General features: G+C 39.5%; 2 pseudogenes; both read left to right on the top strand.

Moving 5' to 3' along the window:
- The first annotated feature begins 3,606 nt into the window (after positions 1-3,606).
- Positions 3,607-23,224, top strand: LOC141498640 (tubulin monoglutamylase TTLL4-like; annotated as a pseudogene).
- Positions 23,225-23,641: 417 nt separating this feature from the next.
- Positions 23,642-25,715, top strand: LOC141498639 (tubulin monoglutamylase TTLL4 pseudogene; annotated as a pseudogene).
- Positions 25,716-27,245: the final 1,530 nt, after the last annotated feature.

Here is a 27,245-nt window from a genome sequence, read left to right as displayed (position 1 = left end):
AGAGAAGATGGCAGTGATCAGAAGGGGTTTTTTTAAAGATTTTATTTATTTTGAGTTTTACAATTTTTCCCCATTTTTGTTTCCCTCCCCCACCCCCCAAAGAAGGCAATCTGTTAGTCTTTACATTGTTTCCATGGTATACATTGTTCTAAGCTGAATGTGATGAGAGGGAAATCATATCCTTAAGTAAGAAACATAAGATATAAGAGATGGCAAAATTACATAATGGGGGTGGCTAGGTGGTGCAGTGGATAGAGCACTGGTCCTGGAGTCAGGAGTACCTTAGTTCAAATCCGGTCTCAGATACTTAATAATTACCTAGCTGTGTGGCCTTGGACGAGCCACTTAACCCCACTGCCTTGCAACCCTCCCCCAAAAAATTCCACAATAAGATAATGTTTTTTTTTCTAAATTGAAGGTAATAGTCTTTGGTCTTTGTTCAAACTCCACAGTTCTTTCTCTGGAAACAGACAGTATTCTCCGTTGCACACAGCCCCAAATTGTCCCTGATTGTTGCACTGATGGAATGAGCAAATCTATCAAGGTTGATCATCATCCCCATGTTGCTGTTAGGGTGGACAGTGTTTTTCTGGTGATCAGAGTGGGTTTTAAAGCATAGTTGCTGCTGATGTGCCTTATAGTACAGAGCCATCCCTGCTTGATCTTTTGATTTAAAATTCGGATATACTATGGACATCATCTAGTCTGATGCTTTCATCTTACTGATGAGGATACTAAGGTCTAAGCCCACACAAATAGGATATTTTGTTCCTAAGACTCAGAAATCTTACAAGACAGTCCAATGCAGGAGGCTTTCTCCAGATACACACAACTTCAGGACATAAATGAAAACAAAGGAAGAATCGTTCAATTTACCAAAGTTACACTATTCTGTATTAACAAGATCGTAGGAACCTGATTAGAAAAAGTCCTTAGAGATGATCTAGGCTAATTCTCTCATTTTACAGAGGTGTAAACTGAGGCTCAGAGAGGTTAAATCTTGCTTAAGATCACACAGCTAGTAACAGGTCTTCTGATTCCAAATCTACCATACTTTTCAAAGGACTGTTCTACCTTTTAGGTGGCTAAATTCTCTTAACTCTTTACTCCTAGGGGGCGGCTAGATGGCACAATGGAGAGAACACTGGCCGTGGAGTCAGAAGTATCTGAGTTCAAATCTGGCATCAGACACTTAATAATTACCTGTGTGGCCTTAGGCAAGCCACTTAACCCCATTGTCCTGCCAAAAACACCCCAAAACTCTCCCCCCTCCCCAATTTCATTCATATAGTCACAGTCTAAATAGTAATTTTGATATTATAAACCTAGAAGCTTTGGCTTTCCTTTCTTTTATTGTGAGACCAGGCCTCTACCTTGCACAATTAGATAGTGTCTTCATTAGAAATATTGGCAGTAGTTGCTGGCTGCCTTCCTTTCTCTGATTGTGATAATACTTTTAGGAGAGAGACAGCACCTTAGATCTTGGACTATTTCCATGATTGAGGATCTAAGCTCTCATAATATGAACAAGTAAAGATGCTGCTCAGTTGTTTTCAGTTACGTCTCACTCTTTGTGACCCCATTTGGGGTTTTCTCGGCAAAGATACTGAAGTGGTTTGTCATTTCCTTCTCCAACTCGTTTTACAGAAAAACAGGGTTAAGTGACTGGTCCAGGGTCACACAGCTACTCTCTGAGGCTGAATTTAAACTCAGGAAGAGGAGTTTTTTGATTCCAGACCTGGCTCTTTTTTTTTTTCTCCACTCTGCCACCTAGCAACCTCAGTGAAGATGACTTTTCAAGTGGAAGGGGGAAAAGTTCATCAAAGTGACACTGGAGACCAGCCCTGAGCAACAACAGATCTTGGTTGTGAACTGGCTGACACCAAGTAGCAATTAAAGGAAACTGAGGAGGGATTATTTCAGAATGTGACCAACTAGCAAAATTCAGTACATAAAAAGAAGAGGATCCCAGATACAGGTCTCTGTCACCATTATTTTTCCTTTTGAGCACATAAATGTTCTTTGACCTAACCGGACCATATTTAAAAATAGCAATAATAATTCATTTATTACATTCCTAATAAATAAAAATACATGGGTTGGTCCCCCTATTCACTGAAAGACTGTTGCCATGGGATTTTTTTTTTTTTTTTGGTATGAATTAGATCAAATGACCTCTGAGGACCCTCCTAATTTATACAGTTTTATGGCTTATTTATACCATCCATTGCCTACAGTTGGGATATTCACTTCATTTGGTTTAAAGAGAAAAAGAGCAACAAGAACACTGGAAAAATTAGTATGCTCTCCTTTCTAAGCAATGCAATCCATAGTCCTTAAGACGCTACTTTTGTCCACATTCTTTGGTCGCTAACTGTTCTTAGCGATCAGGGCTCTGTCTTGATCATCAAGTCAAGAGATCCTTTATTTGAAAGCATGCCTTGATTAACCCGTGGCTTTCCTTGGCCTTTCCACCACGTTGGCAGGCTCATTTTCCCTTCCACCAACACTCACTATCTTTTTCACTGTCTGACCCTTTCCCATTAGTTACATAGGACACAATGAACTAATCCACTCGTCATTAAGTTCCATTAGCTGAGCAGCCAGTGTAACTGATTATTGGAGATAACATTTTTAATGCTATTTAACAACTTGGCAGCTTTTAAAGTTAGGAGCTCAGGGAAGAAGCTCTCTGACTGAAGAGACATCAAGGGGTGGGGGGGTGGGGGCAGGGAGGCAGGAGAAGGCGCCCAGACTTTGGCCCAGGCTTTCTGGAGAAGGCTTGACCCTCCCCATGGCTGTGGGGTGGGGCTGCAGTCTTAATCTGACCCCTACCAGATAGAGACCCAAAGGCTGCCACCACCCTTTCTCCCTACCTTTTTTTTCTTTTTTCCCCCTGGGCTTCCTCCCAGACTGCAGGGGGAGGTCAAAGGTCATCTGAGCCAATGCCATACAATTCCACTGTCACTTTTCAAATGGCCTATTATTGCCTCCGGGCACTTCCTGCCCTTCAGAAGCACCCACTCCCTCTGAGGATGGGGTCTGGCCAATAAAGGGCCTGGCCAGGGTCTCAGCATTCTAGATGACTTCAGGATGGCTTCCTTAAGGCAGCACCAGGCAGAGCCCTTTGTGCATGCTCCCACCTTTCTAGCCTCCCTTGTCCCTAAGGAAATGTGGTCATTTCAAAGTGGAGTGAGAGAGATGGGGGCGGGAATGAAGAAAAGCTTCTGCAGTTGAGCCCTGAAGCCCTCTCAGGGGGCACAGGGAAGCATGGGTGGAGGCCTGCAAAGGGTCATGGGACTCAGGAAATGCCCCCTGGCAGGGGCAGCTGATCCTAATAAACAAAGTGGTCCCCAGGCAAAGGGGGTGAAACTGGGGTGCTCTGCCTTGGCCAGCGGCCTGCATGAATGGGTGGAGCCAGGGTTTAGGGAGGACATTGAGCAACTCTTGGAAGTCCGGAGGGGAGAGGCCCTGGGTCTTGAGGAAACTAGAGACTAGGCCTTGTGAGAACTGTTTGAAGGAAATGAGGAAGAGGAGACATTTAAGGGGACAAGATTGGCTTCCTGTCTGTGAAGGCCTGACCATTTGGGGAGATTTTTCTAGATAATGGGCCTCCAGCCTTCAGCTGCAAACCTCAAGTGAGAGAAAACTTGCTGTCACCTAAAGCAGCAGTTCCTTTTCCTTTGGAACAGTTTTTCCTTCCATCAGGTCTAAATCAGCCCCTCACAAATGTCTGCCTAGTTCCCTAGCTAATAATAGCTAACATTCTTATAACACTGTATTATACTGTCCTAAGAGCTTTACAAAAACTATTTCATTTGATCCTCAAAACAGCCTGGGGAGGTAGAGGCTATTTCCTTCTCCCCCATTTTACATTTGAGGAAACTGAGGCAGATATAAGTTAAGTGACTTACCCAGGGTCACACAGTTAGTAAGTGGCAAAAGGTGAATTTGAAATCATGTTTTCCAGACTCAATGTTCTTTATCTACTGTGTGACCCAGCTTGCCTTTGTACTCTGCTCTGGAGCCAAGCTTACAAGGAGGTGTTAACAATATTAGAACACTGTTTTCAGATCCCCTCCTTTTATCAAACTGGGCCAACTGTTTTTGTAGATTCTCTAACTTACAAGAATTATTATTAGTGATTTCCTTTTGCATAGCATTTTAAGGTTTGCGAAACATACATCATTACACTTTACATGCATCATTACATTTTTATCTTTCCTATAACACGGTACTCAGCCATGAACAGTGTACTCCAGCTGTGTTGTAGACCAACACAGGAAGAGTGCAAAAGTCTATCACTTTCCTAGTTCTAACCACTAAACTTCTCTTTCGGTATCCCAAGAGCTTTCAATTCACTAAAATCAAAAGATCATTTAAGAAGGGCTGATATCTGTCTAGTTTCACTTTTTCCATCTCATAATTAACAAGGTGATTTTTTGAACCCATATGCAAGATTTTACATTGATCCTTATCAATAATGAAATTTATATCTTCTTAGATTTAGCTAAATATTCTAGCCTATCACAGGGTTTTTAGAGATTGATTCTATTATATATATTGATAGAGTATACACTATAAGAGCCAACGCTCCACACTTTGTGCATTCTACAAATTTAATAACCATGTCATCTATGACTTCAAATAAGTCATTGATGAACATGTTAAATAGCACATTAAAAAAAGTCCAGCCCAAGGTGGGATCCCTGTGGCTCTCTGCTACAGATATCCTTCTAATTTGAGTTATTTTTCATGACTCTAGAAGACAGAACTAGGAGTAGTGGCTAGAGATAGAGAGAAGTAGAATGAGGCTTGAAATGAAGAAAAAAATCTTTCTTATTCATTATTTTTTTAGTAAGGCAAATGAGGTTAAGTGGCTTGCCCAAGGCCACACAGCTAGGTAATAATTAAGTGTCTGAGGTCAGATTTGAACTCAGGTACTCCTGATTCCAGGGCTGGTGCTTTATCCACTGTGCCACCTAGCTGCCCTTTCTTATTCATTATTAAAGGAGCTCTGGCTCCTTTCCCTATATTAGCCATGGTCATGCTTGTTACATATTCAGTTATCATTTATCTGCCCATCTATTGATGATCACCTGTCTCTGAGACGTCTTCAAAAAAATCTGTTATTTCTCAATTAAATTGAATTCATGCAGGTACTATAGGTCATTTGGATCATATGTTGTTGTGATCCATAACTTCAGCATCAGAAATTACTGAAGATTGTCCTCTGCACTCCCAGCTTCCCAAGGAACGCATACTATTTCTTTCTCTTTCTTCCATCCCTCCATCCCAACCAGTCATCCATTCAAAACCTCTCCCCAGGCAATCATCTATTAAAATCATTACAACTTTCCATTAAAACCTGTTCTTAACAAAAGATCTGAGAATTTTACTGACATTGAAGTTCATATTATTGATAGATGTTGGCTTTTAACTGCTGTAGAATTAATTTCTAACAGTGGAATGTGAGACCTTAGTATACTTGGTGGGAAAGAAATATGAGATGAGAGGGGGAGGAGGATGGGGCAGACCACCTTAATATCCTCTCAAGCAGTCTCAGGCAATCTGCTATATAGTTAGTCATGCTACCCGAAATTAGCAAAGGTAGCAAAAATTTGGAGACTAACCATCAGCTTGCCAAAGTAATGGCTATCTGCTGCTCTCTATTAACCCTGATCACTCATTCACAACTTAAATATTAGTCATTGGTATATTCAAAAATAACAAATAGTACAACTATGGCCTAAAGAAACTCTTCACATGCTCCAAGGGAAAATGGACCTGTACGGGGCCATAGCAGCAGCTCCCAAGACAAACACGTTAGGCTATTGGGAACCCCAGCTACAGCAGCTGGAGTGCTGACCCTGCAAAGGTTTGTGGATCAGACCCAGGTTCAGAGGACCTTTATGGGTAGCAGGCAGCTTTCTCCAGGGCATTCCAATGACTTTAGGAAAGCTGCCTAGTAGCCAGAAGTTGGCAATCTCCAGAAGCCTAATCCATGAAGCTTTGAGCACAGGTCTTGCATATCTCTTGCCAAATTTTCATTTCTCTAGAATGGTTCTCTAAACCCTCTCATGGTTATGAATGAGACAGTAGGTGGTGTAGTAGATAGAGCACCAGCCCTGGAGTCTGGAGGATCTGAGACACTTGATACTCACTAACTGTGTGCCCTTAGGCAAGTCACAGCCCCATTGCCTACCAAAAATAACTGGTTATAGGTCACCAATGTGTCACAGTGAGGCACAGAAGGAGGGTGTTAGTCCCATAAAGTGGTAGGATCGAGGGAATGAAGATGAATGCCGCTCCTTCAGAAATGACATACAAACAGATCAACAGTCTATGCCTGATAGAAATTCATATTAAAAAGACTTAGGACTGAAACTAGTAAAGACCAGAGGAATTTGCTCCAACAAGCCCCCACATGGCTCATTTGATTCTGCTCTGTAGTCCAATCAGTAAGCAGGGAGCATTTCTACAGCAACTGGGGCAAAAATCCCTGTATAAAGAGGGATTGTAGAGAACTAGGAGGCAGAGATGAAGACGGGGAGAGGGAGACAGTATTCTGGGCCAGAGAGGCAGCTATGTAAATACAAAGTCATGCCCAGAGGAAGAAACCATTTACCAACTCTGGGCATCAGAGTAACCTTTTTGAAGGAGAAGGTAGAAGCTAAGCTGAGAAGGTCTGGACCATCACCTGTAGAGATGACAAGAGGCAGGAAAGAAAATGTCAAGACCATTTAAATGTCCAGTTAGACAGAAAATAACCTCTGTGAAGGGCCATATCATCAAAAAAGGTTTAAAAGTTGACAGGAAACATCCGTCAAGCCTTTCAGTGTCAGACTGAGGAGTATTTATTTTATCCTTGAGGGACTAAGGAGCCAATGAAGATTTAGGGGCAGAGGAGTGTTGTGATCAGAGCTGAGCCTGAGCAAAACTTTTCTGGCATCTATGTAGGGAATAGATCAGAGAAAATGACTGAAAGCAGGGAAACCATTTAGGAGGGAATTCCTTCTTTAGCTGTCCTCTTAGTACTTTCTGAAGCTATATAAAGTTCTTGAGGGCAAGAGTAATTTCCTGTGCCCGGAACAGAGTAATTATAGCTGGACAAGACTTTAGAGTTTAGAGGGAACCTGGTTTGAGGACTTTATTTTATAGAGGGGGAAACTGAGGCCTAGAGAAATTGCTTGCTCAAAATTGCAGTCAGTGCCAGAACCAGGACTCAGATTCAATAGAAAGAGGAGGTGGGGCAGTCCATTCCTCTTGGTCCCACAAGGAAGCAGAACTAGGAGCAAAGGACAGAAACTGTAGAACATGTTGACCTGGATTAGAGTAATTAAGATTGGACCCCTAAATTATTTGGGGATCTTGGGGGAGTAAGGAGAAGGTATGAAGTGAACAAAGATTTGCTAGTACTTATACCTTCCTTAGTCCTAAGCCAATGACATTGTGCTCTGAGATCCTTTATGACTCACCCAATCGGGTTGCTTGATTCATAACTGACTAAGCAGGCAGGGGTAGCTATGTGTCTTCTCAGTGGCTCTGAGTTTTGAGTGTCTGGTTCTCCAACTACCTTCAGAGAGAGAGAGAGAGAGAGAGAGTAAAGGAAGGAAACTCAAAGATCATTCAGAACAGTCTGATCTTGAAGCAAGAATCTCCTTCACAGCACCTATAAGGGATCATCCAGCATCTGCTCAAAGATCTTTAGTGACAAGGAACTCACTACCTCACAAGATAGTCCACTATGTTTTGAGGCAGATCTTTTTTTTTTTCTTTTGAGCCCCAATCTTGAATGTTCCAAGAGCCCAAACCAAAGAGATATACAGACAGGAAGCCCAGCAGCCTCTTTGTAACTTTCAGCCATTTCCCCCTTTGTAATGATTTAATGTGATGGAAAGGGGACAAGGAACCTTTTTATTTATTACTAACTTTAGCTATAATTAGCTAATTGTTCCTGCAGGTTGACTGTACATTCTTATTTTTTTGTTTTCTATACTGGATTGTGAACTTGATACATATTAAATGAATGGAAATATTTTCACACTTTCTGAGCCTGTGATGGGAAAGTCAATGAAAACAACCTAAAAACGCCTGCTATGAGGGTACGGTACCTAGCACTGGATTGGGATTGACCAGTCTCTTGAACCAACAGTACATTTTAGGATGAATGCAAACATCTCATTTGTGAGGAAAGAAGGGAGGAACAGAGGAGGTAATCAGCTATGTGATATGATCTCAGAGCACTCTGAAGGTATCCTCTGCCCTGAATCCCTTTACTTAAAAAGAAAAGAAAGAATAACTCTTTTGTCTATGTCCTGGCTTTGAAATTTTACCATTAGAGTCTCATTCCTTTGGCAAAACACAAATATTCCTGGGAGGTGGAAACAAACATAGGGCACCAGTAAGTTCATTGAATGCTTTTCCTGAGCATAGCTTTTGCTAGAGGAGAGAACATGAAGGAGACAATGGGGGACATAAGGGAGGAGGGGAGCACATGCAAACAGGAGTCTGGGGATGCAAGACTTCAGTGCTCCATCCAAGGGCTACTTGAAGGAGCTATTTCACATTTTAAGGCAGCAGGGAAGGAGTTGTCAACTTTCTAGTTCATGTCAAATGCACTGAATATCAGAGCAGTTCAATAATTAATAAGGTCTGAGCTAAAAGACTTTTCAGCTTTGAGAACATCAGATAGAAATGCTTTTGAGAAGCAGGTTCTTTGCCCATGCTCATATTCTGGAATCCTTTACAATAACTCATCAGAAAAGACTATGAAGAAGTTACCAACCAGTTGTACAGAATTGCTAAACCCATTTTTACTGTATTGACCAGCTCTTGTCCTCAATTCCATTATAGCTTAAGGTCTTAAGAGAGAATTATAAAAGCCAAAATTGGAAATGAGAAGCAGCCCTAATTCTTTCCAGCCAACATGATTTTTGTCACACCAAAGCGGGATCAATTTTGAGTGGAAATTGTGAAGTTTCCTAGCACTCAGCACATAGTTTGGAACATAGTAGGCACTTAATGAATGAATAGCAACAGTTCATAGTGCTTATATGATACCTTGAAGGTTGTTTATGGGCCAAAGACCTGTGGTATTTCTCAAATACTCAGTGCTAATGAAGTCACATTGATTAATGATAGGAACCTGATCCTAGAGAAATGGGCTGAACACTTGCAAAGTGTTCATAAAAGGCCATCATCAGGGTGACTAGATGGCGCAATGGGGGCAGCTGGGTGGCACAGTGGATAAAGCACTGACCCTGAAGTCAGGAGTACCTGGGTTCAAATCCGATCTCAAAAACTTAATAATTACCTAGCTGTGTGGCCTTGGGCAAGCCACTTAACCCCATTTGCCTTGCAAAAACCTAAAAAAAGGCCATCATCAATCAGTGTAGAAGCCATTGACCAAACATTTATCTCAACTTGGAATCAATCATTCCTAGCTGGAACTCCAACTGAAGAAGAGGTTTTGAATGCCATTAGGTTCCTTTCATGTGGCAAAGCACCGGTGCTGATTCTATTCCAACTAAGATTTACAAGGTGAGGGGTTCATTGCTCATACAAAAGCTGAAATTTTCTAGTTTTTTTGTCATGAAGAGGTTATCCTCCAGGAATTCAAGGATGCCTCCTTGTCCATCTCTATAAAGGTAAAGGGAATTGATTGTCCGTGACAATCACAGGGGTATTTCTCTTTTCATTGCCAGTAAGATTCTTGCTAGAATCCTTCTCAATAGGCTGATCCTTCACCTGGAAGAGGTGAAGAGCCTGTATGGCTTCAGAAAGAATTGAGGAACAGTTGTTATGGGGTTTACTGCCCAACAGCTCCCGGAAAAATACCAAGAGCAGAATAGAAGTCTGTATACAACGTTTATAGATCTGGCCAAAGTCTTTGACACCATTGGCCATAAGGGCTTATGGAAGATTATATCAAAATTTTGTTGCTCAGAGAAGTTCTTCAATATTGTAAATTTCATGACAGTTTGCTACCCTGGGTTCTGTATAGTGGATGATGCTCTTGTGATTTCTGAGTCACCAATCTAGTGAAACAGGACTGTATCTTTGCTCCTTTGCTTTTTAGCATGATGTTTTCAGCCATGTTATCAACACATTCACTTGAACATGATATCAAGGTCAGCTACTGTGTAGGTAAATTCTTCAACATGAAAAGGCTATAAGCCAAGTCCAAAGTGGAGGGAGTGTTGGTACATGATTTTCTGTTTTCAGATAATTGTGCATTCAATGATTCAACAAAGAATGGATTGATTCTCTACTGCTTGCGCAAATTTTGGCCTGGTGATTAACACCAAGAGAAGTTCTCCATCCACCAGCACCACCTCATCCATATGTGAAATCATCAATTACAGCAAATGGAGTGCTGTGGATTAGTTCACTAACCTTGGCAGTGTACTTTCCAGGGAGGTGCACATTAACAATGAGGTTGATATGCGTATTGCCAGAGTTAGCTCAGTATTTGGAAAGCTCTGAAAGAAAGTAGGAGAAAGAAGTGGTAAGACTGACTATTAAACTGAAGGTTTACAGAGTGAAACCTACATTGTAGTCAAGTGTCTAAACCCTTTCAAGTTAATCTTTCCATATAATACTATGTTGAATCCCCACATTTTCATTGTTTATCTGTCTAGATCTAGTTTCTGAATTGACTTACTATTTATATCCTTTCATTATCAATGGTAAATTTTAACATGATATAATCCCCTTGTTTCTGTCCTTTTCTGTATTATTTGAATTCTTGTTTTTCCCTATAAAATCAGCTCCTAGATATATTAGCTCAATAGTTTTTTGTTTGTTTGTTTGTTTATTCTTACCTTCAGTCTGATTAATCTCACCTTCAATTTTCAGGATTTCCAGTTTGTGCTCATCTTGGGATTTTTAATTTGTTCTCTTTCTAGTTTTTTTTAAGTTGCGTACCCAAATTCATTCATCTGTTCTTTTTCCATTTTGTTGATGTAAGAATTTAGAAAAATAAATTTTCACTGAAATACTGCAGAAAATATTTTTAAAGAGCTAGGACTAGTGATAAGAACTTGAAAGTATTTCACAAATAATCTAAGGAAGACTCCATCTTTCTTCCTTTCTCCCCTCAAAATCAAACAATAGAAAAGCTTGGAACCATGTTAGATGATGTCACTTTATTGCATCATCTGAGCATAGAGGAATGCACCAGAGATCTAGAAGACTGCCATGATAGTAACACAGGTTCTTCTTCATTTCTTGAACTAGGACTAATATTAGCATGACAGACTGACTTTCTTCTTATGTTACCATCAAAGGGGCTTTCTTAATGTTCAGATGCTTTCTTGAATCCTTACAGTGATGACAATGGTTTTCTCAATGATGTTCATGAGTACAGTCAGGGTTCTGATCCTGGATCTGTCCCCGGTCAGGGTAGATGGTGCCATCATCAGCATGTTCTGCCTTATGGAGGCACTACTGTTAGGGAGGTTGGAGATGGAAATCTCAACATTGACGATGGTGGGTTTGAGATTAACTTGGAATGTGAACTACTCCTGGTTCTGGAAGCTCCCCATGCCTCCCTGGAAGATGTATTACCATAGCCAGCACTGGCAGCTCACAACCAGAGTAAAAAGGAGCTGTCACATAGAAACCTGCAAGATGATTCTGAAGCCATTTTCTTGCCAAAAGATGACCAAAGCAGAGCAAATCTCTTGCATGCTGATATAGAGAACCTGACCTAGGTGGTATCTCAGGACACAAACGAAGAAGCCTAAGGATGAGGACCGTGAAGTATGTAGACTCTAATGAAAGACCTGGTGGTATGGGGCCTATATGTATGAGATGAACCTCTAACTTAGAAGTTGGAACAAGGCTGTGCATAACTCTACAAAATGGCTTCAGCATGACTGCCAGGGACAGTTTTAGCATAAACTAAGTCTAGTTTAAGCTTAGCTTCTCTATTCAGAGGATTAGTGGCAGTTCAGGACTGTGAAGGACTGAGGCAATCTCTAACCCCAATGGCTCAAACTCTGTGGAACATCACTTCCTGTGGTGGCTGTGGGGGAGGACATCACAGAAGCCTGATATTGAGGGCCTCCCAAGGGAGGCTAATAATATTAGAATAATACTAATAAGACATTTATATAGAAACTTAAAGCTTTCAAGTGCTTCACGTGTACCTTTCTACAGTCCTGTGATGTCACTAGGATAAATATTATGACTGTAGGTAGCATAATGCAAAAGAGTTCTGAACATGGAGTCATGGATGTGAGTTCAAATACTGCCCCAGCCGCCAACTAGCTGTGTGATCCTGAGCAAGTCATTCATCTGTAAGATGGGGAGAACAATAGCATGGCCCTCTGAGGCTTATGTTGAGACTTAAATGAGATGAAATATGTAAAATGTTTTACCAACCTCAAAGCAATATGACAGTTTGAACTACTATTATTATAATTCTCTTCATTGTTGTTATGAGGATATTTTAAAAACAACATTAAAGTGGTGAATAGTAATAGTAGCTAGCTTTCATATAGCACTCTAAGGCTTATAAGACTCTTTACAAAATTTCATTCATTTGATTCTAACAACAATTAATTTATAAATCAAGAAACTGAGGTTCAGAGAAGTGAAGTACCTTGTCCATGATCACACAGCTAGGAAGTGTTTGGCTCAAGGGTTGAACTCTCTTTTTCCTGCCTTTAGATAAAGGAACTGAGGATGAGACATGAAATGCTCAGCCCACATTTACAAATGACTTCATGCATCCCCTGAATCCCCATTATTTTCCCAAGTAGAAAGACTGCTCCTCCCTCCCAAATGACTTTCTACTCTGACATTACATTTGTGATCTTGCACAAGTCATGTTTCTCTAGGTTTCAATTTCCTCATCTGTAAATTCATGTGTGTGTGTGTGTGTATATTGTGGGAGGGGGGACAATTTCAAAAAACACACCAGATGATGTGGAATGTCCTTGTAACTCCCAAAGTTCTATCTTCCTCCCCCTCCTCCTCCTCTTGGTTTCTTTTTGTGGCACTAGCATCCACTCAAGTAGAGCATCTTGGTTATCTTTATTCTCATCTTCTTACCACAAATGTCATTTTAAGAAGAGGAGAGCTAGAAAGGGTAACAGTGTTTCCAGCTATTCCAGAAAGGGGGTAATTTTAAGGAGAACAGCTATAACTGAGCTCTGGGAGACACTAAGCAATGAAAAGAATCTTAATAACTGAAGTCATGGAATTGGAGAACTCTAGAACCTAGTGAGTTTGAAGCAAAATAAATACTGGACCTACCCACAGATTTCAAAGGCAATTGACTATTTTACTGATAATTTTTGCTCATTTTATTATTAATTGCTCTGTTATCTATGTAAAGTATTGGTTCGCCTAAGGTTGGGTTACCTTAGGTTTTATACCTTAGGTTGGGGTTAGTTTTTCTGACAGCGCTGCACTTGTTTAAATAAAAAAGGAAATTCCCTAGGCACCATATAGTTATCAAACAGTGTTTCCCACATTATAGTCAAGTGTCTAAACCCTTTCCAGTTAATCTTCCCATTTGTTAGTGTGTTGAATCCTCACATTGCCATTGTTTATCCGTCTAGATCTATTTTTTAACTGACTTACTACTGATATCCTTTCATTGTCAATGGTAAATTTTAACATGATATAATCCCTCTGTTTCTGTCCTTTTCTGTCTTATTATTTGAATTAAACTTTAGGTGTTATTGCTGCAACCCTTGCTTTTCTAGAGCTAATAAATTTGCATAGGATCAGTACAGTAAATGTATTCCATCCTCTTCTTTTAAATCTTTTTTTTAGGTTTTTGCAAGGCAAATGGGGTTACGTGGCTTGCCCAAGGCCACACAGCTAGGTAATTATTAAGTTTCTGAGGTCAGATTTGAACTCAGGTACTCCTGACTCCAGGGCAGGTGCTCTATCTACTGTGCCACCTGGCTGCTACATTTCTTGACGCAGGAGAGCTACTTCACTTTTGAATATGTACCTTCAACCACTAAATACTGATTGATTGATTGCCAATCAACATTGCAGTGTGTCATGCATGAAGAAAGCTAAAGACATGCCAGATTTTAAAGTCAATATTACTGTTTTTGGTTTTTTTTTTAAAGTCAATATTACCATTTTTTGGTAAAAACAAGCAATTTACCATATTTGGTTTAAAAAAAGAAAAAAAAATTACTGTTTTTGATAAAAATGCCTGTCAAGCATTGTTGGGTGGGTAGGTGTGTTGCATTTATTGCAGGACATATATAGAGGATCAAAACCTATTGAAAATCCAGGAATGAGGGCATCAACTCCTCTCCACTAGGAAAGGGAATGATGCCCCACTGTTCCTAAGCTAATTAAAGGGGCCTAGGGTTGTTTTGGATAAAAAACCTATTGTTCCCCTACAACAGGTGTGGAGAACCATTTTACTGTCAAGAGTCAATTTATCTGCTGTATTTGGGTAAACATTTAATGTACCCCTAAAAAGTTATTGTCTGTGGTTACCAAAGCCAGTAGCAGCACCAGGCACTCAAATAGAAGATTTGGCTTTGTGTTACTTAGAAGTATAACATTCTGCAGTTAGTTAAGAAGTCTTAACTTTCTCTAACCCCCAAATCCTGTGACCTCAAGATCATATGGATGTAGCCTGTACATTTAAAAGAATATGAGACAAGGGTCAAATAGCTCTTAAATTTCTTAGACTTCATGAATTGACCCTGGGAAATGGTGTTTTCTAAGGAAGTATAGGAGCCTCCAGTTTCGGAGCACCACACATTACATGGCATCAGGATTTTTTCTTTTAACTTATTCAAAGCAAAAAACATGTAGGCTGTCCCTCTGCACCAACTCCCTGTTAGACCTGGGGCAGGAGGACTGCTCTGGATTACAGAATTCAAGACAGCATGAATTGTTTATTTAACTAAGAATTTCCTTATTTAGCCAGAGTATCATATAGAAATGATAGAAGTTGAGGCAAATAATACTTGCATCCAAAATGGGTGGAATTTCAGTGATCAAAGAAACATACAGATAGTCATACACACACACACACACACACACACACACACACACACACACACACATATACAAATGAGGAAATGAGGTATGAGGAAGCTTAAAATGATTTATATGCCATACAGGTGATCTAATTACCAAGGTCATTAATGCTTTTATCATGCTATCATACCATTAATTTGAAAAGCGAACCAACAATCTTAGGGAGAAGATTCTTGAATTCCAGTCTCAAAATAAAAGTATATTTGCGGGGAGGCTAGGTGGCGCAGTGGATAGAGCACGGGCCCTGGAGTCATGAGTACCTGAGTTCAAATTCGATCTCAAACACTTAATAATTACCTAGCTGTGTGGCCTTGGGCAAGCCACTTAACCCCATTGCCTTGCAAAAAACCTAAAATGAATGAATGAATGAATGAATGAAGTATGGTATTATTTAGTAGAAGGGCCAAGTAGTGCCAGTAAATATCCTTCAGATGGTTGTTTCAGATTAACTAAATTAAGCAAATCATTGTATACAGGAGGGAAGGAATGAAAATTCTTTAAAGGACTGACTTTGAAGTGGGATTAATGGAGAAACTACAGTTAAAATGATGGATCTATAGATATGGATCTATGATTTACTAATATAGGATGCTCCCAACATTCAAACTCCCTTCATTAATGCAGATCCTAATCCCCAATCTGTGAGTTAAAAGGTATATAATCTAAGACTTAGTCCCCTAAGGTACAAAGCTTAACTTTCCTTAAGGTCACAGGGTTGAATAAGTTAGTTTTCCTAGATATATTACAATGCTTTCAGCTGGCATGTTGTGAAAGACAAACATCTTTCTGTCACATTTTGTCACAGTAGTAGAGAATGCACAGTAAACATTATTATCCCTATTAAAAATGTTCAGTCAATGAACCTCATAGGCATTCTTGTAGCTATGGCAGTGAATCTAGTGACCCTACCCCTAACATGCATATAAACCCAAGTAGAGCCTAAGTTGATGACTGATGTTTCTGGCAGAATGACAGCCTAAAGAACATGACTTAGCTAATGATCAGTTTCTTTGGTCATATATATATATATATATATATATATATATATATATATATATATATATATGCATATATATATACACACATATACAGTATATTGAGAAATGTATCTGTACAGAAAGTGAACGAAATTATAGATCCATGAAACATTGACATAACATGAAATATTGACAATAAAATCTATGTCCCTACTGCTGCCAAATACCTTCCTCATCCCTGAATGAATGATACAGAGCTGAAAATATATACCTAATTCTTTTTGTAATGGGATCAAGTCAAGAAAATAATCATTTATTTATTATATGCCACAGTAATTGGGCCTAAGGCAACTAGGTGATGCAATGGACAGAGTTCTGGGCCAAGAGTCAGGAAAACCTGAGTTCAAATGTGACCTTAGACACTTTACTAGCCGTGTTACCCTGGGCAAATCACTTCACCCTGCTTGCTTCAGATTCCTCATCTGTAAAATATGCTACAGAAGGAAATGGTAAATCTACTCCAGTATCTACCAAGATAACCCCAAATGGGGTCACTGAGAATCAGATGTGACTGAAAATGACTAAACAACAGCAAAACTATGTGCATGATATGTACTGGCCAGCATGACTTTAATGTTAGATGGACCCATGAAAGAATCCAAAGCCTCTACCAACATAAGTTGCAGTAATTGGTGATTTTATTAGATGGATGCAGAGTGTTCCCTGAATCCAAAATTTCTTAATTTGTTATTATTCACTTTCTCAGAGACATCATGAAACCTAGTAATAAATAACATAGGCTAAGTATTCATGATCACAAATGCATCACATGCTCTCTCTCATTATCTTACTGGCTGGGGACATCACCACTGGCGTGTTCACAACAATGATCCTGCTGTTATGATACATAGAAAGTGTGTGTGGGGGCAAGTTGGAATAGAACTAGGTGGCACTGTAGTGGAATGAGCACTGGCCCCAGAGTCAGGAGGACTTGAGTTCAAAATAGAGCTTCAGGGTTTGGCTAGGTTGCTCAATGGATAGAGCAGCGGCTGGCCCTGGAGTCAGGAGTACCTGAGTTCAAATTCAGCCTCAGACCCTTAATAATTACCTAGCTGTGTGGTCTTGGGCAAGCCACTTAACCCCATTGTCTTGCAAAAAACTTAAAAAAAAAACAAAAAAAAAATAGAACTTCAGATAATTTACTAGCTGTGTGATCCTGGGTAAGTCACTTGACCTCTTTTGCCTCAGTTTTCTCATCCTTAAAATGGGAATGATATTAACAGCACCTACTTCCTGAGGTTGTTATGACAATCCAATGAGCTAATATTTGTAAAAATGCAAGGCATAGCACCTGACACATGATAATATAAATGTTTATTGTATTTATTATTACTTTTGTTATTGTTATCATTATTCTATTATTATTATTATCATTATTATTCATCTCACAATGATCTTTGAAGAGCCTTTCCAATTCGTATCCCTGTAAATTACCCATTGAAGAAATGGGGTAAATTTTGCTATTAAAAACAAAATGATTGAATTTTGCCAAAACATGAAACACCTTAAATCTCCCATTTGTCTCCATATTGAATGATTTATTTTAAACTATTCTAAATGCTTTCATTTAAGGACATATTAGCTTTCCCTGCCTCCCTTTTTTGCCCCATATTTTTCCTATAATCTAAGATGACAAAACTTTGAAGAAAAAGAGATATGTTTATGCTATATCACATTTTTCATGGTATTAGTTAATGTGTTTATGTTTACATGTGATTTGATCTCAAAGGTTTTTTTATGCCTGGTCAATTTGTATCCTTGCACATGTTCAAATAACAAATGAAATCTCTATTTTCTTTTTTTAAAATCTCTATTTTCCATTCACTTCTCTCCATTGTTTTTTAAGAACGAGACATGCAATTTCACTGATATAGAGAATGTTCACTATGGAAAATCTATTCCTTAAAGTAGCTCAGTTGGCTTAAAGTAAAGGTCAGATGTGCTTCAGAAAGGCAGGTTTTAACCTGGGTCCTCCTAAGACTTAAGCTCTACCACACTACTGCTTTACTCTCTGAATATATAGTTATCAAATCCAATGGCTTTCACAGTTATTTGATATCCTTTCATTTTAAATAGTAACTTAAGAAATGAATGAATAAAACATTTATTAAATTGGCTTACTGTGTAACCAAACACTGGATTTTCAAATAGTCAAGACAGACTGCTCCTCCAAAAGCTCACACTCTAATGGGAAAGACAATACATATGAAACATTTTAGCTGCAAGACAGCTAGACCACCCATGGTGCTTAGGGTGAAGTGGCAAAGCTAATGGTGAAAGCTCTTCCAATAAAATCTTAACTCTTTCTGATGTTGAACCATTGGAATTAGTATCAAAGAACTTAGGGGCAAGAACATGCATTTTGGGGTCCTCTTTTGGTAGGATTTGCAAGTGAATCCTACCAAACATTTTCAGAACAATTAATTCCAATTCTATATAAACTATTTGAAAAAATAGATGAAGATGGAGTTCTGCCAAATTCCTTCTATAACATCAATATGGTGCTGATACCTAAAGCAGGAAGAGTTAAAACAAAGTTATAGACCAATTTTCCTAATGAATATTTATGAAAAAATTTTACATAAAATATTAACAAAATGATTACAGCAAGTTAGGATTATGCACTGTGATCAAGGAGAATTTATTCCAGGAATGCAAAATTGGTTCAATATTAGGAAAACTATCAGCATAATTGACCATATCGATAACAAACCTAATAGAAATCTTATGATTTTTTCAATAGATGCAGAAAAAACTTTTGACAAAATACAGCACCCATTCCTATTAAAAACACTAAAGAACACAGGAATAAATGGAACATTGCTTAAAACAGTAAGCCATCTAAAACCATCAACAAGCATTATATGAAATGGAAATAAGGTAGAAGCATTCCCAGTAAGATCAGGGGTGAAACAAGGATGCTTGTTATAACAACTATAATTGAATATTATATTAGAAGTGTTAGCTTTAGCAGCAAGAGAAGAAAATGAAATTGATGGAATTAGAATAGGTAATGAAGAAACACCACTCTCACTCATTGCAGATGATATGATAGTATACTTAGAGAATCCTAGAAAATCATCTTAAAAAACTACTTGAAACAATTAGCAGCTTTAGCATAGTTGCAGAATATAAAATAAGCCCACGTAAATCATTAGCATTTCAATATATTACCAACAAGACAGCAGCAATAGAGAAATTCCATTTTGAATAACTATAGACAGCATAAAATACTTGAGAATGTACTTGCCAAGGCAAACTCAGAAACTATATGAAACACTTTTTCACAGAAATAAAATAGCATCTAAATAATTGAGCAAATGTCAACACCTCAAGTGTAGGTTGAGCTAATATAATAAAAATTAAATTATTTATTCAGCTCCATACTGTTCAAACCCCCAAAAATTACCTTACTGAGATAGAAAAAATAGTAACTAAATTCATATGGAGGTGCAATTTGGTCAAGATTATCAAGGGAATTAGTGAAAAAAATGTAAGGAAGGTGTAGCCATAACAGAGCTAAAATTATTATTATCCAGAATCAGACATCAAAACAGTTTGGCACTAGGTAAGAAATGAGTGGTGGATTAGTGGAATAGATTGGATTCAAAAGAAACAGTAGCAAATGTCTATAGAAACCTACTGTCTGATAAAACCAAAGATTCCAGCTTCTGAGATAAGAATTCACTCTGTTAAAAACGGCTAGGAAAACTAGAAGTTAGTTTGACAGAAGCTAGGCATAAAGAAACATCTTGGCATTATATACCAAGATAAGTTTGAAGTGCATATAGGATTTAGACATAAAAGGTGATGCTATAAGCCAATTAGGAGAACAAAGAATAGTGTATCTGTCAGATCTATGAAAAGCAGAGATAGAGAACATTATAAGGTACAAAATGGATAATTCTGATTGTATTAAATTGTAAAATTTTTGCACAAATAAATCTAATGAGGTTCTACCTCACACCTGTCAGATTGGCTAATATGACTGACAAGGAAAATGACCAGTGTTGGAGGGGATACTAGGACACTAAAGCATTGTTGGTAGAATTGTGTACTGATCCAACCTTTCTGAAGAGCAATTTGGAATTATACCCAAAGGGCAATAAAACAGTGCATATTGTTTGATCCAGCAAAACCACTCCCAAAGAGATGACAAAATGGGTAAAAAAACACATTTGAAAAAAATACTTTTAGTAGCTTTTTGTAGTTGCAGAGAATTGGAAATTGAGGGAAAGTCCATCAGTTGTGGAATAGTTGAACATGTTGTGTATATAAATGTGATAGAGCACTTTTCTATACTAAATCATTCAAGAGGGGACTTCAGAATAGCCTGGAAAGAGTTTCATGAACTGATGCTGAGTGAAGTGAGCAGAACCAGAACATTATATACACTAACAGCAACATTGTGTGATTATCAACTATGATGAATTTGTTCATTTCAGCAGTTTAGTAATCAAAGACAATTCTAAAAGATTTGTGATGGAAAATACCATCCAAATCCAGAGAGGGGACTATGGAGTTTAAATTCAGAACAAAGTTTACGCTCTTCAATTTTTAAAAGTTGTCTTATGTATTATGTTTTTTCTCTTTAATGTTATTCTTTCCCATTTTGATTTGATTCTTTTTTTACAACATGATTTATATGCATATAGGTTTAGCAGAGTTATACACATATAACCTATATTAAATTGCTTTCTGTCAGGGGGAGGAAGGAGGGAGAAAAACCTTACAAAAAATGATTGTTGAAAACTATCTTTGCATATAGTTGGAAAAATAAAGTATTTTTTTTAGGTTTTTGCTAGGTAATGGGGTTAAGTGGCTTGCCCAAGGCCACACAGCTAGGCAATTATTAAATGTCTAAGGCCAGATTTGAACTCAGGTACTCCTGACTCCAGGACCAGTGCTCTATCCACTGCACCACCTAGCCACCCCCAAAATAAAGTATTTTAAAAAATAAAGAAAATAAAATCTGTAAGTGCTTTTCTTTCTCAGATAACTTTGTTTTCTGTTACCACTATTTATATAGGTAATGTTTTCATCAATTTTAAGTTAGAAAGAACCTTAAAGATCATTAATTCAAGTAGTCATTGTTAAGTATGATGAATGCTGAGGACATGCCATATTTTAAAATTAGTATTACCATTTTTGGTAAAAAGGGCAGATCATTTTTTGGTAAGAAATAAGATTACCATTTTTGGTAAAAATGACTCTCCCAGATGATGATCATCTCACTAACTGTCAGGTGTCATGCATTATTGGGTAAGCTGGCATGTCTACCCTCTGGGAAGTATCTACAGAAGCCCTCCAGCCCTCCAGCCCAGTGGGAATATAAGCCTAGAAGTGAAATGTACTAACACCTCCTCTGCTAGAAAAGGGAATAAGGCCTCAGAGACCCTGGGCTCTAGGGAATGACAGATCCCTTATTCCTTAGAGCCCAGGTTTTAAATTCAAACTCTTTGAGTAAAACATTCTATACCTGTAAATTGCCCCTTAAACCCTCAGTCTTGCTTGTCGCAGGATAGGTACTCTACCCATGCAACTATCAGCTCTTCATTCTGACCCAGAAGCTGGATGAAAATGGCCAGGCCTTTTACTGGCCCACAGGGTCAGAAGAACCAAAAAAAATAAAGCTGAACTGTGGTACCATGGATAACTGCCAGAACTCTTAAACATTATTAATTCTGATAACTGAAAAATGTGATTTTCCTTTCAGTCATGAATGGTCTTAAGTATTTGGGTACAACATATACCAAAAAGAAGCAAAATGCATTTGTTCAATGAGACTTCAGTAAATCTTTGATGAACCAGTTTGGTTTTTTTCCCCCAAAATTTCTGGGTCCTGAAAACCAGGTTGAAAAAAAGAAAATTATTATTCTTCAAGCAAGTCAAGGGAACACATCAATAATGCTTATCATCCTTCAGCATAAATTCGATGAAATAAAATGAGGAGCAATAGATTCTTTGAGTCTTATGGGTTTTGTTTTTACTTTTTGATTTTTGCAAGTCAATGGGATTAAGTAAGTGACTTGCCCAAGGTCACACTGCTAGGTAATTGTCAAGTGTCTGAGGCTGCATTTGAGCTCAGGTACTCCTGACTCCAGGGCCAGTGTTCTATCCACTATGCCACCTAGCTGCCCTTTTGTATCTTATTTTAGCATCAATAATGCAATTATTTAAGAATTAACTAGTTAAGAAGCAGCGTGGACCCAGGCACCGAAGCTGTAATATAACAGTTACCAGTAAGGCTGATGAATCCCAAGGATGCTGCTGCTCCAGCCCGAGGCACAGTACCCCGTGCATAAGCCAGGCCCCATGTGGTTATGAAATTGCTCCCTCATGGCCTCTGCAGGGACACAGCACTAGCCTTGACCTTTGCCAGGGAAACAGCTTCAAGCAGGGTAGTCTCCTAGGGTGCAGAGCTGACCCTGCCAGCTAAGAAACCCTCTGAGGGAAGAACCTTATACTTGGAAGTTGGAGAAGCAGTATGTAGACACCCTTTCATCAGGGCAGGGTCCAGGTGCCCTGAGGATTGCTCCCCAACCAGCTCACTTTTTTTTTTATTCCCAACACCCTATGTAATCCTGGGACTATAGTTGACATTGTAGGCCGCAGCAGCTCTCCCGATCATATGCCTTCCCTCCTGGACCTTTTCAGACCCAACTACACACACAAACCTTATCAGCAACTTGAATCTTTCTGTTTATGGTCAAGCATATTGGAAAAAAGACCCTTAACTCTTTCCAGAAGGAGTCTCTCAGTTGCTCTTCCTGCCCCTAAGGTCATCATCCCAGCCACAAGTTCCACCCTTCCTGGGACTATTACTTCCTCAGCCTGAGACCCCTGTCTCCCATTAAGAGCTGCAGGGGAGCACTCTTCAGGGAAGACCCCTGCCATCTCAGGGAAGATCACTTCCTTTCCCCTCCTCCTAAAAGCCTGTGCTCAACAACAATTCCTTCCTGAGGCCAAATAGCACTAAAGTTTCTTCACAACAGGGCCTGAAGCTGATCCCCTCACCCAAGATTGAAAAGCCTGCTTCTTGGCATCGTTCAGGCGTCACTGGAGACTGTTACCCCCTGCACCTTGATCACAAGTTATTCAAGAGCAGTGGCACTGTCCCTGACCATGCCACTATTATGCATTTCCAGCCTTAACACTCTAACCACAACCATCATCAGCCCACCCTACCAGAGGTACCTATCTCAATCATAACCATAATATCTTGACCTCAAGGGCAGAGTGGTCTTCCTGGACCATAGAGGCTATAGACAATTCCTGACCCTTTTCCAGGGAGATACACTTGACTAAGGCTGTGCGAAAATTGACAGGGAAGGACATTGCCAAGATGGGACAAGGCTACTGGCTTGAATAGTCCTGTCTCATGAACCCTAGCTTCCACTAGAATCTCCTTAATGGAAATGGACAGTGGTGTACCCTTGGTTTGCCTGAGAGGATTTAATTTTGGAGACTAGACCTATTCCTGATGTCACAACAATGTGGGGTTGGACAGCACTTCTATACAAAAGGAATCAGCATTCACTTCCTTGCCTCACATCCCAATCCTCCCAACAATGAATCTGCCTCTGGGAATGGGACTAGAATCACTGGAGAAAAACCCTTGGTCCGTAATGTGACAGATGTGACTAAAACTGAATTTCTTCCATCTGAGCCAGCCAGCTAAAAGACAGAAAGAAGGCCAAGGAACAGGAGCAGCAGCAGCAACACTCATCAGTTATAAACTTTAATTCAAATAGTGATACATTCCTTGGCGAGTGCGAGGATGGCAAATTAGAGTTGGGAGACAGTATAGAAGATGTCTGTAGCCAAGATGAGGATGAATAGGAAGACAAGGACTCTGAGTATTCTTCAGTCTGTGGTGTCTCAGCAAATGAATCAGTTACAGTGATTGCTGGGAACTGCATAAAGTTCTGGCCAAACCCCCTGCCAAGTATGAGAAAGTTGTCTGGCAGACCCTTATCTACAGCCTCTTTCCTAATGTTCCTCCTACCATCTATTTTGGCACAAAGGATGAGAGAGTAGAGAAACTGCTCTGGGAGCCGAGGAAGCTGCATTGTTGTAAATTGAGTAACTTGACTCCCAACATTGTCAAACAGACCATTGGACTCTCCAACTTCAAAGTCAGCATGAAAAAATAATGATTGGCTGGACTGATGGAATTGTCACATGAAATCTCCCAGTTTCAAAACAATTAGGTAGCATCAGAAACTACTACTTCCCAAGCTCATTCCAAATTAGGTGGAAGGACCGACTATAGTGTTACCTATAGTATATGTAGAGCCACTTTAGGAAGAAGGAGTTCATCTTCTTTTTGACTAATCATTCATTCATCCTCCCACCAGATGCGAAACTTCTGTGGAAGGCCTGGGAGTAGCAGCCATGAGAAGTGGATTGTGAAGCTGCTGGCATCAACCCAAGGCCTTGGCATTCAGTTCATCCCCAAATGGAGCCAGCTACCGAAGCGAAGACCCCTTCTAGTGCAGAGGTATCTGCATAATCACTATCTCATGAGTGGGAGTTAGTTTGACCTTTGTATCTATGTTAATGTCACCTCATATGATCCCCTTTGGATCCACTTCTTCGCGGATGGACTCATCTGATTTGCTAGCTGTAAATACTCCTCTTCCATTAAGAGCCTTGGCTACAAGTTCATCCATCTTAGTCATGACAGTATGAATAAGAAGAATACTGAGTACCAGGCCAACACTGATCAAACTGCTTGCCAGGGCCATAAGTGGGCATTGAAGGCCCTGTGGAATTATCTGAGCCAGAAAGGAAAGGAATCAACAGAAATGCCATCTGGGAAAAGATTAAGGATGTTGTCAAAACCATCATTGAATCAGAGCCTTATTGTGAACAGTTTGCTCAAGATGTATGTGCCCTGGCACTACAGCTGCTTGAGCTCTTTGGTTTTGATATCATGCTAGATGAAAATCTGAAGTCAACATCTCTCCAAGCCTTCACTCTAACACACCACTAGACATCAGCATCAAGGGCAAGATGATTTAAGACCTCCTGAACCTGGGGAACTTTGTTCTCCCCCATGCAGAGGACATCAGTTCCACCATCAGTCTTAGCAGTTCCACAAAAGAGAAAACAAGGCTGTCTCCAGAGGACTTCACAACAGAGAAAGTGAAGAAAACCTGACCCATAAACTACCTGATCAGGATTTCTATGCATTGGTGATGGATTTCCTGATGCTGGGTGATGTTCAGGTCCTTCTGGAGATGGAGGATGAGCTCTGGCACTGAGGTCAGTTTGAACAAGTCTTTACCTCTAGAGTCTCTGTCCACTATCTCCTTTTCTTTGAGCAGGCCTTGTTATTTTAATATCCTGACCACACCGTGGGAACAGAAGTATCACAGCAACAAGCTCAAAAGGGTGGACCTGCTCCAGAGTAGATGCTACAAGGGCTTTCACACCAGAGCTGTCTCTGACTCTGCCCTCATATGGTCCCTCCCAAGATCACATATCATAATGAAAGGTGACATCTTCCTCAATGCTTTCTGTAAAACAGACCCGGACAAGCTGGTGAAAACCTCCCATTTTACAAAGGAGAATGAGGATAGCACCCAAGACTCTGGCCCCTGCCCTTCAGTGTTACCTATGCTCCAGTATTCAGGGTAAGCTCAGAGACACCCTATTTCCTCAACTCCCAAAGCCAATAACAACTGTGTTGCTTCTGTGAACTCATGATCAGCTTCCTTCCATTAACCCCACTTCCTCCCAAAGAGCACCAGTGATAGCTACCTCATGGGAACCTTGCCCCTAGTCAGAATATTTTTGGAAAAGGTTGAATTCCAGAGCGGGGGTTTCTATGGGGCTTACAGGGATGGTGGAATTGGGGAAAGGGTAAGGAGGGGGCTCTGGTCCACTCTTCTGCCACTTGCCCAGCTCTGGTCATCCCAACAGTGGCCATTTCAGCCTTATAAAAGCAGGGTTTGTTTTTTTTTTTAAAAAAATGCTAGTTAAGAATTCTTATTTAATGTGCCTTATGTATTTTACTGTGTCAATATTAGAAGCTACATTCAAAATGAGTAGTCTCACAAATATCTCATTTAAACACGGTGTTAGGTTTTTTGTTTTTGTTTTGTTTTTGTTTTTTTACAAAGGAGGAAATGAGGTCTCAGGGAACTAAAGTAATTTTGAAGGACTCTGACAAGGTAATTAAACTGTGTCAGAAGTATGACTTGTTACATACCATCAATTCTGTCTGAAAAACAAATCAACAATTTTTTTTTTTGCAAGGCAATGAGGTTAAGTGGCTTGCCCAAGGCCACACAGCTAGGTAATTATTAAGCATCTGAGGCCAGATTTGAACGCAGGTACTCCTGACTCCAGGGCCGGTGCTCCATCCACTGCGCCACCTAGCCACCCCAACAAAAATTTTTGAAGGACATTCTTAAAAGTTCAACCTTAGAATAAAGGGAAATTTGGGATTAACTCCTGAGAGGTAGCCAAGGCAACTGAAGGACACAGTAGAATCTTTCAACAGTCAAGATGCTGGACTATCTAGGGAATCTCAGACTTATTATAGGACAAAATTTAGCCACTTTCAATCCCAAATATTGCTTTATGAAATGAAATATTATATGATGAAATCATGTATAAGGTATGTGTGTTTTGGTATAATACTCAATATTTTGATGTTTTTATCAATAAATATGTAGTTTGGGGACAGCTAGGTGGCACAGTGGATGGAACACCGGCCCTGGAGTCAGGAGTACCTGGGTTCAAATGCAGCCTTAGATGCTTAATAATTACCTAGCTGTGTGGCCTTGGGCAAGCTACTTAACCCCACTGCCTTGAAAAAAAAATATGTAGCTTGATAATCATATTCATATATATATATATATATATATATATATATATACACACATATGCACATACATATTCCTCTATGTAAACAATATATAGGTAAATAACTAATTCTTATTGAGCCATATGGCTCAATTACATACAAAGTGCAAAGGGATCTAACAGATTGTTTAAACATGCTTATGTTTTGTTTTATTTAACCAATGAGGAATGAGGGTTCTGAGAGGTAAAGGGATATGAAGGTCACGCAACAGTAATTTATGTGAGTCAGAAGCATGTGTATCAAATTACTAACACAACCTGAAAAGCAAATCAACAAAGATCTCTGAGGAAGTTTCT

The sequence above is a fragment of the Macrotis lagotis genome, chromosome X (assembly GCF_037893015.1).
Source record: "Macrotis lagotis isolate mMagLag1 chromosome X, bilby.v1.9.chrom.fasta, whole genome shotgun sequence".
NCBI lineage: Eukaryota > Metazoa > Chordata > Mammalia > Peramelemorphia > Peramelidae > Macrotis > Macrotis lagotis.
The sequence above is the reverse complement of the archived record's forward strand: the minus strand, read 5'-3'. Positions and strand labels throughout refer to the sequence as shown.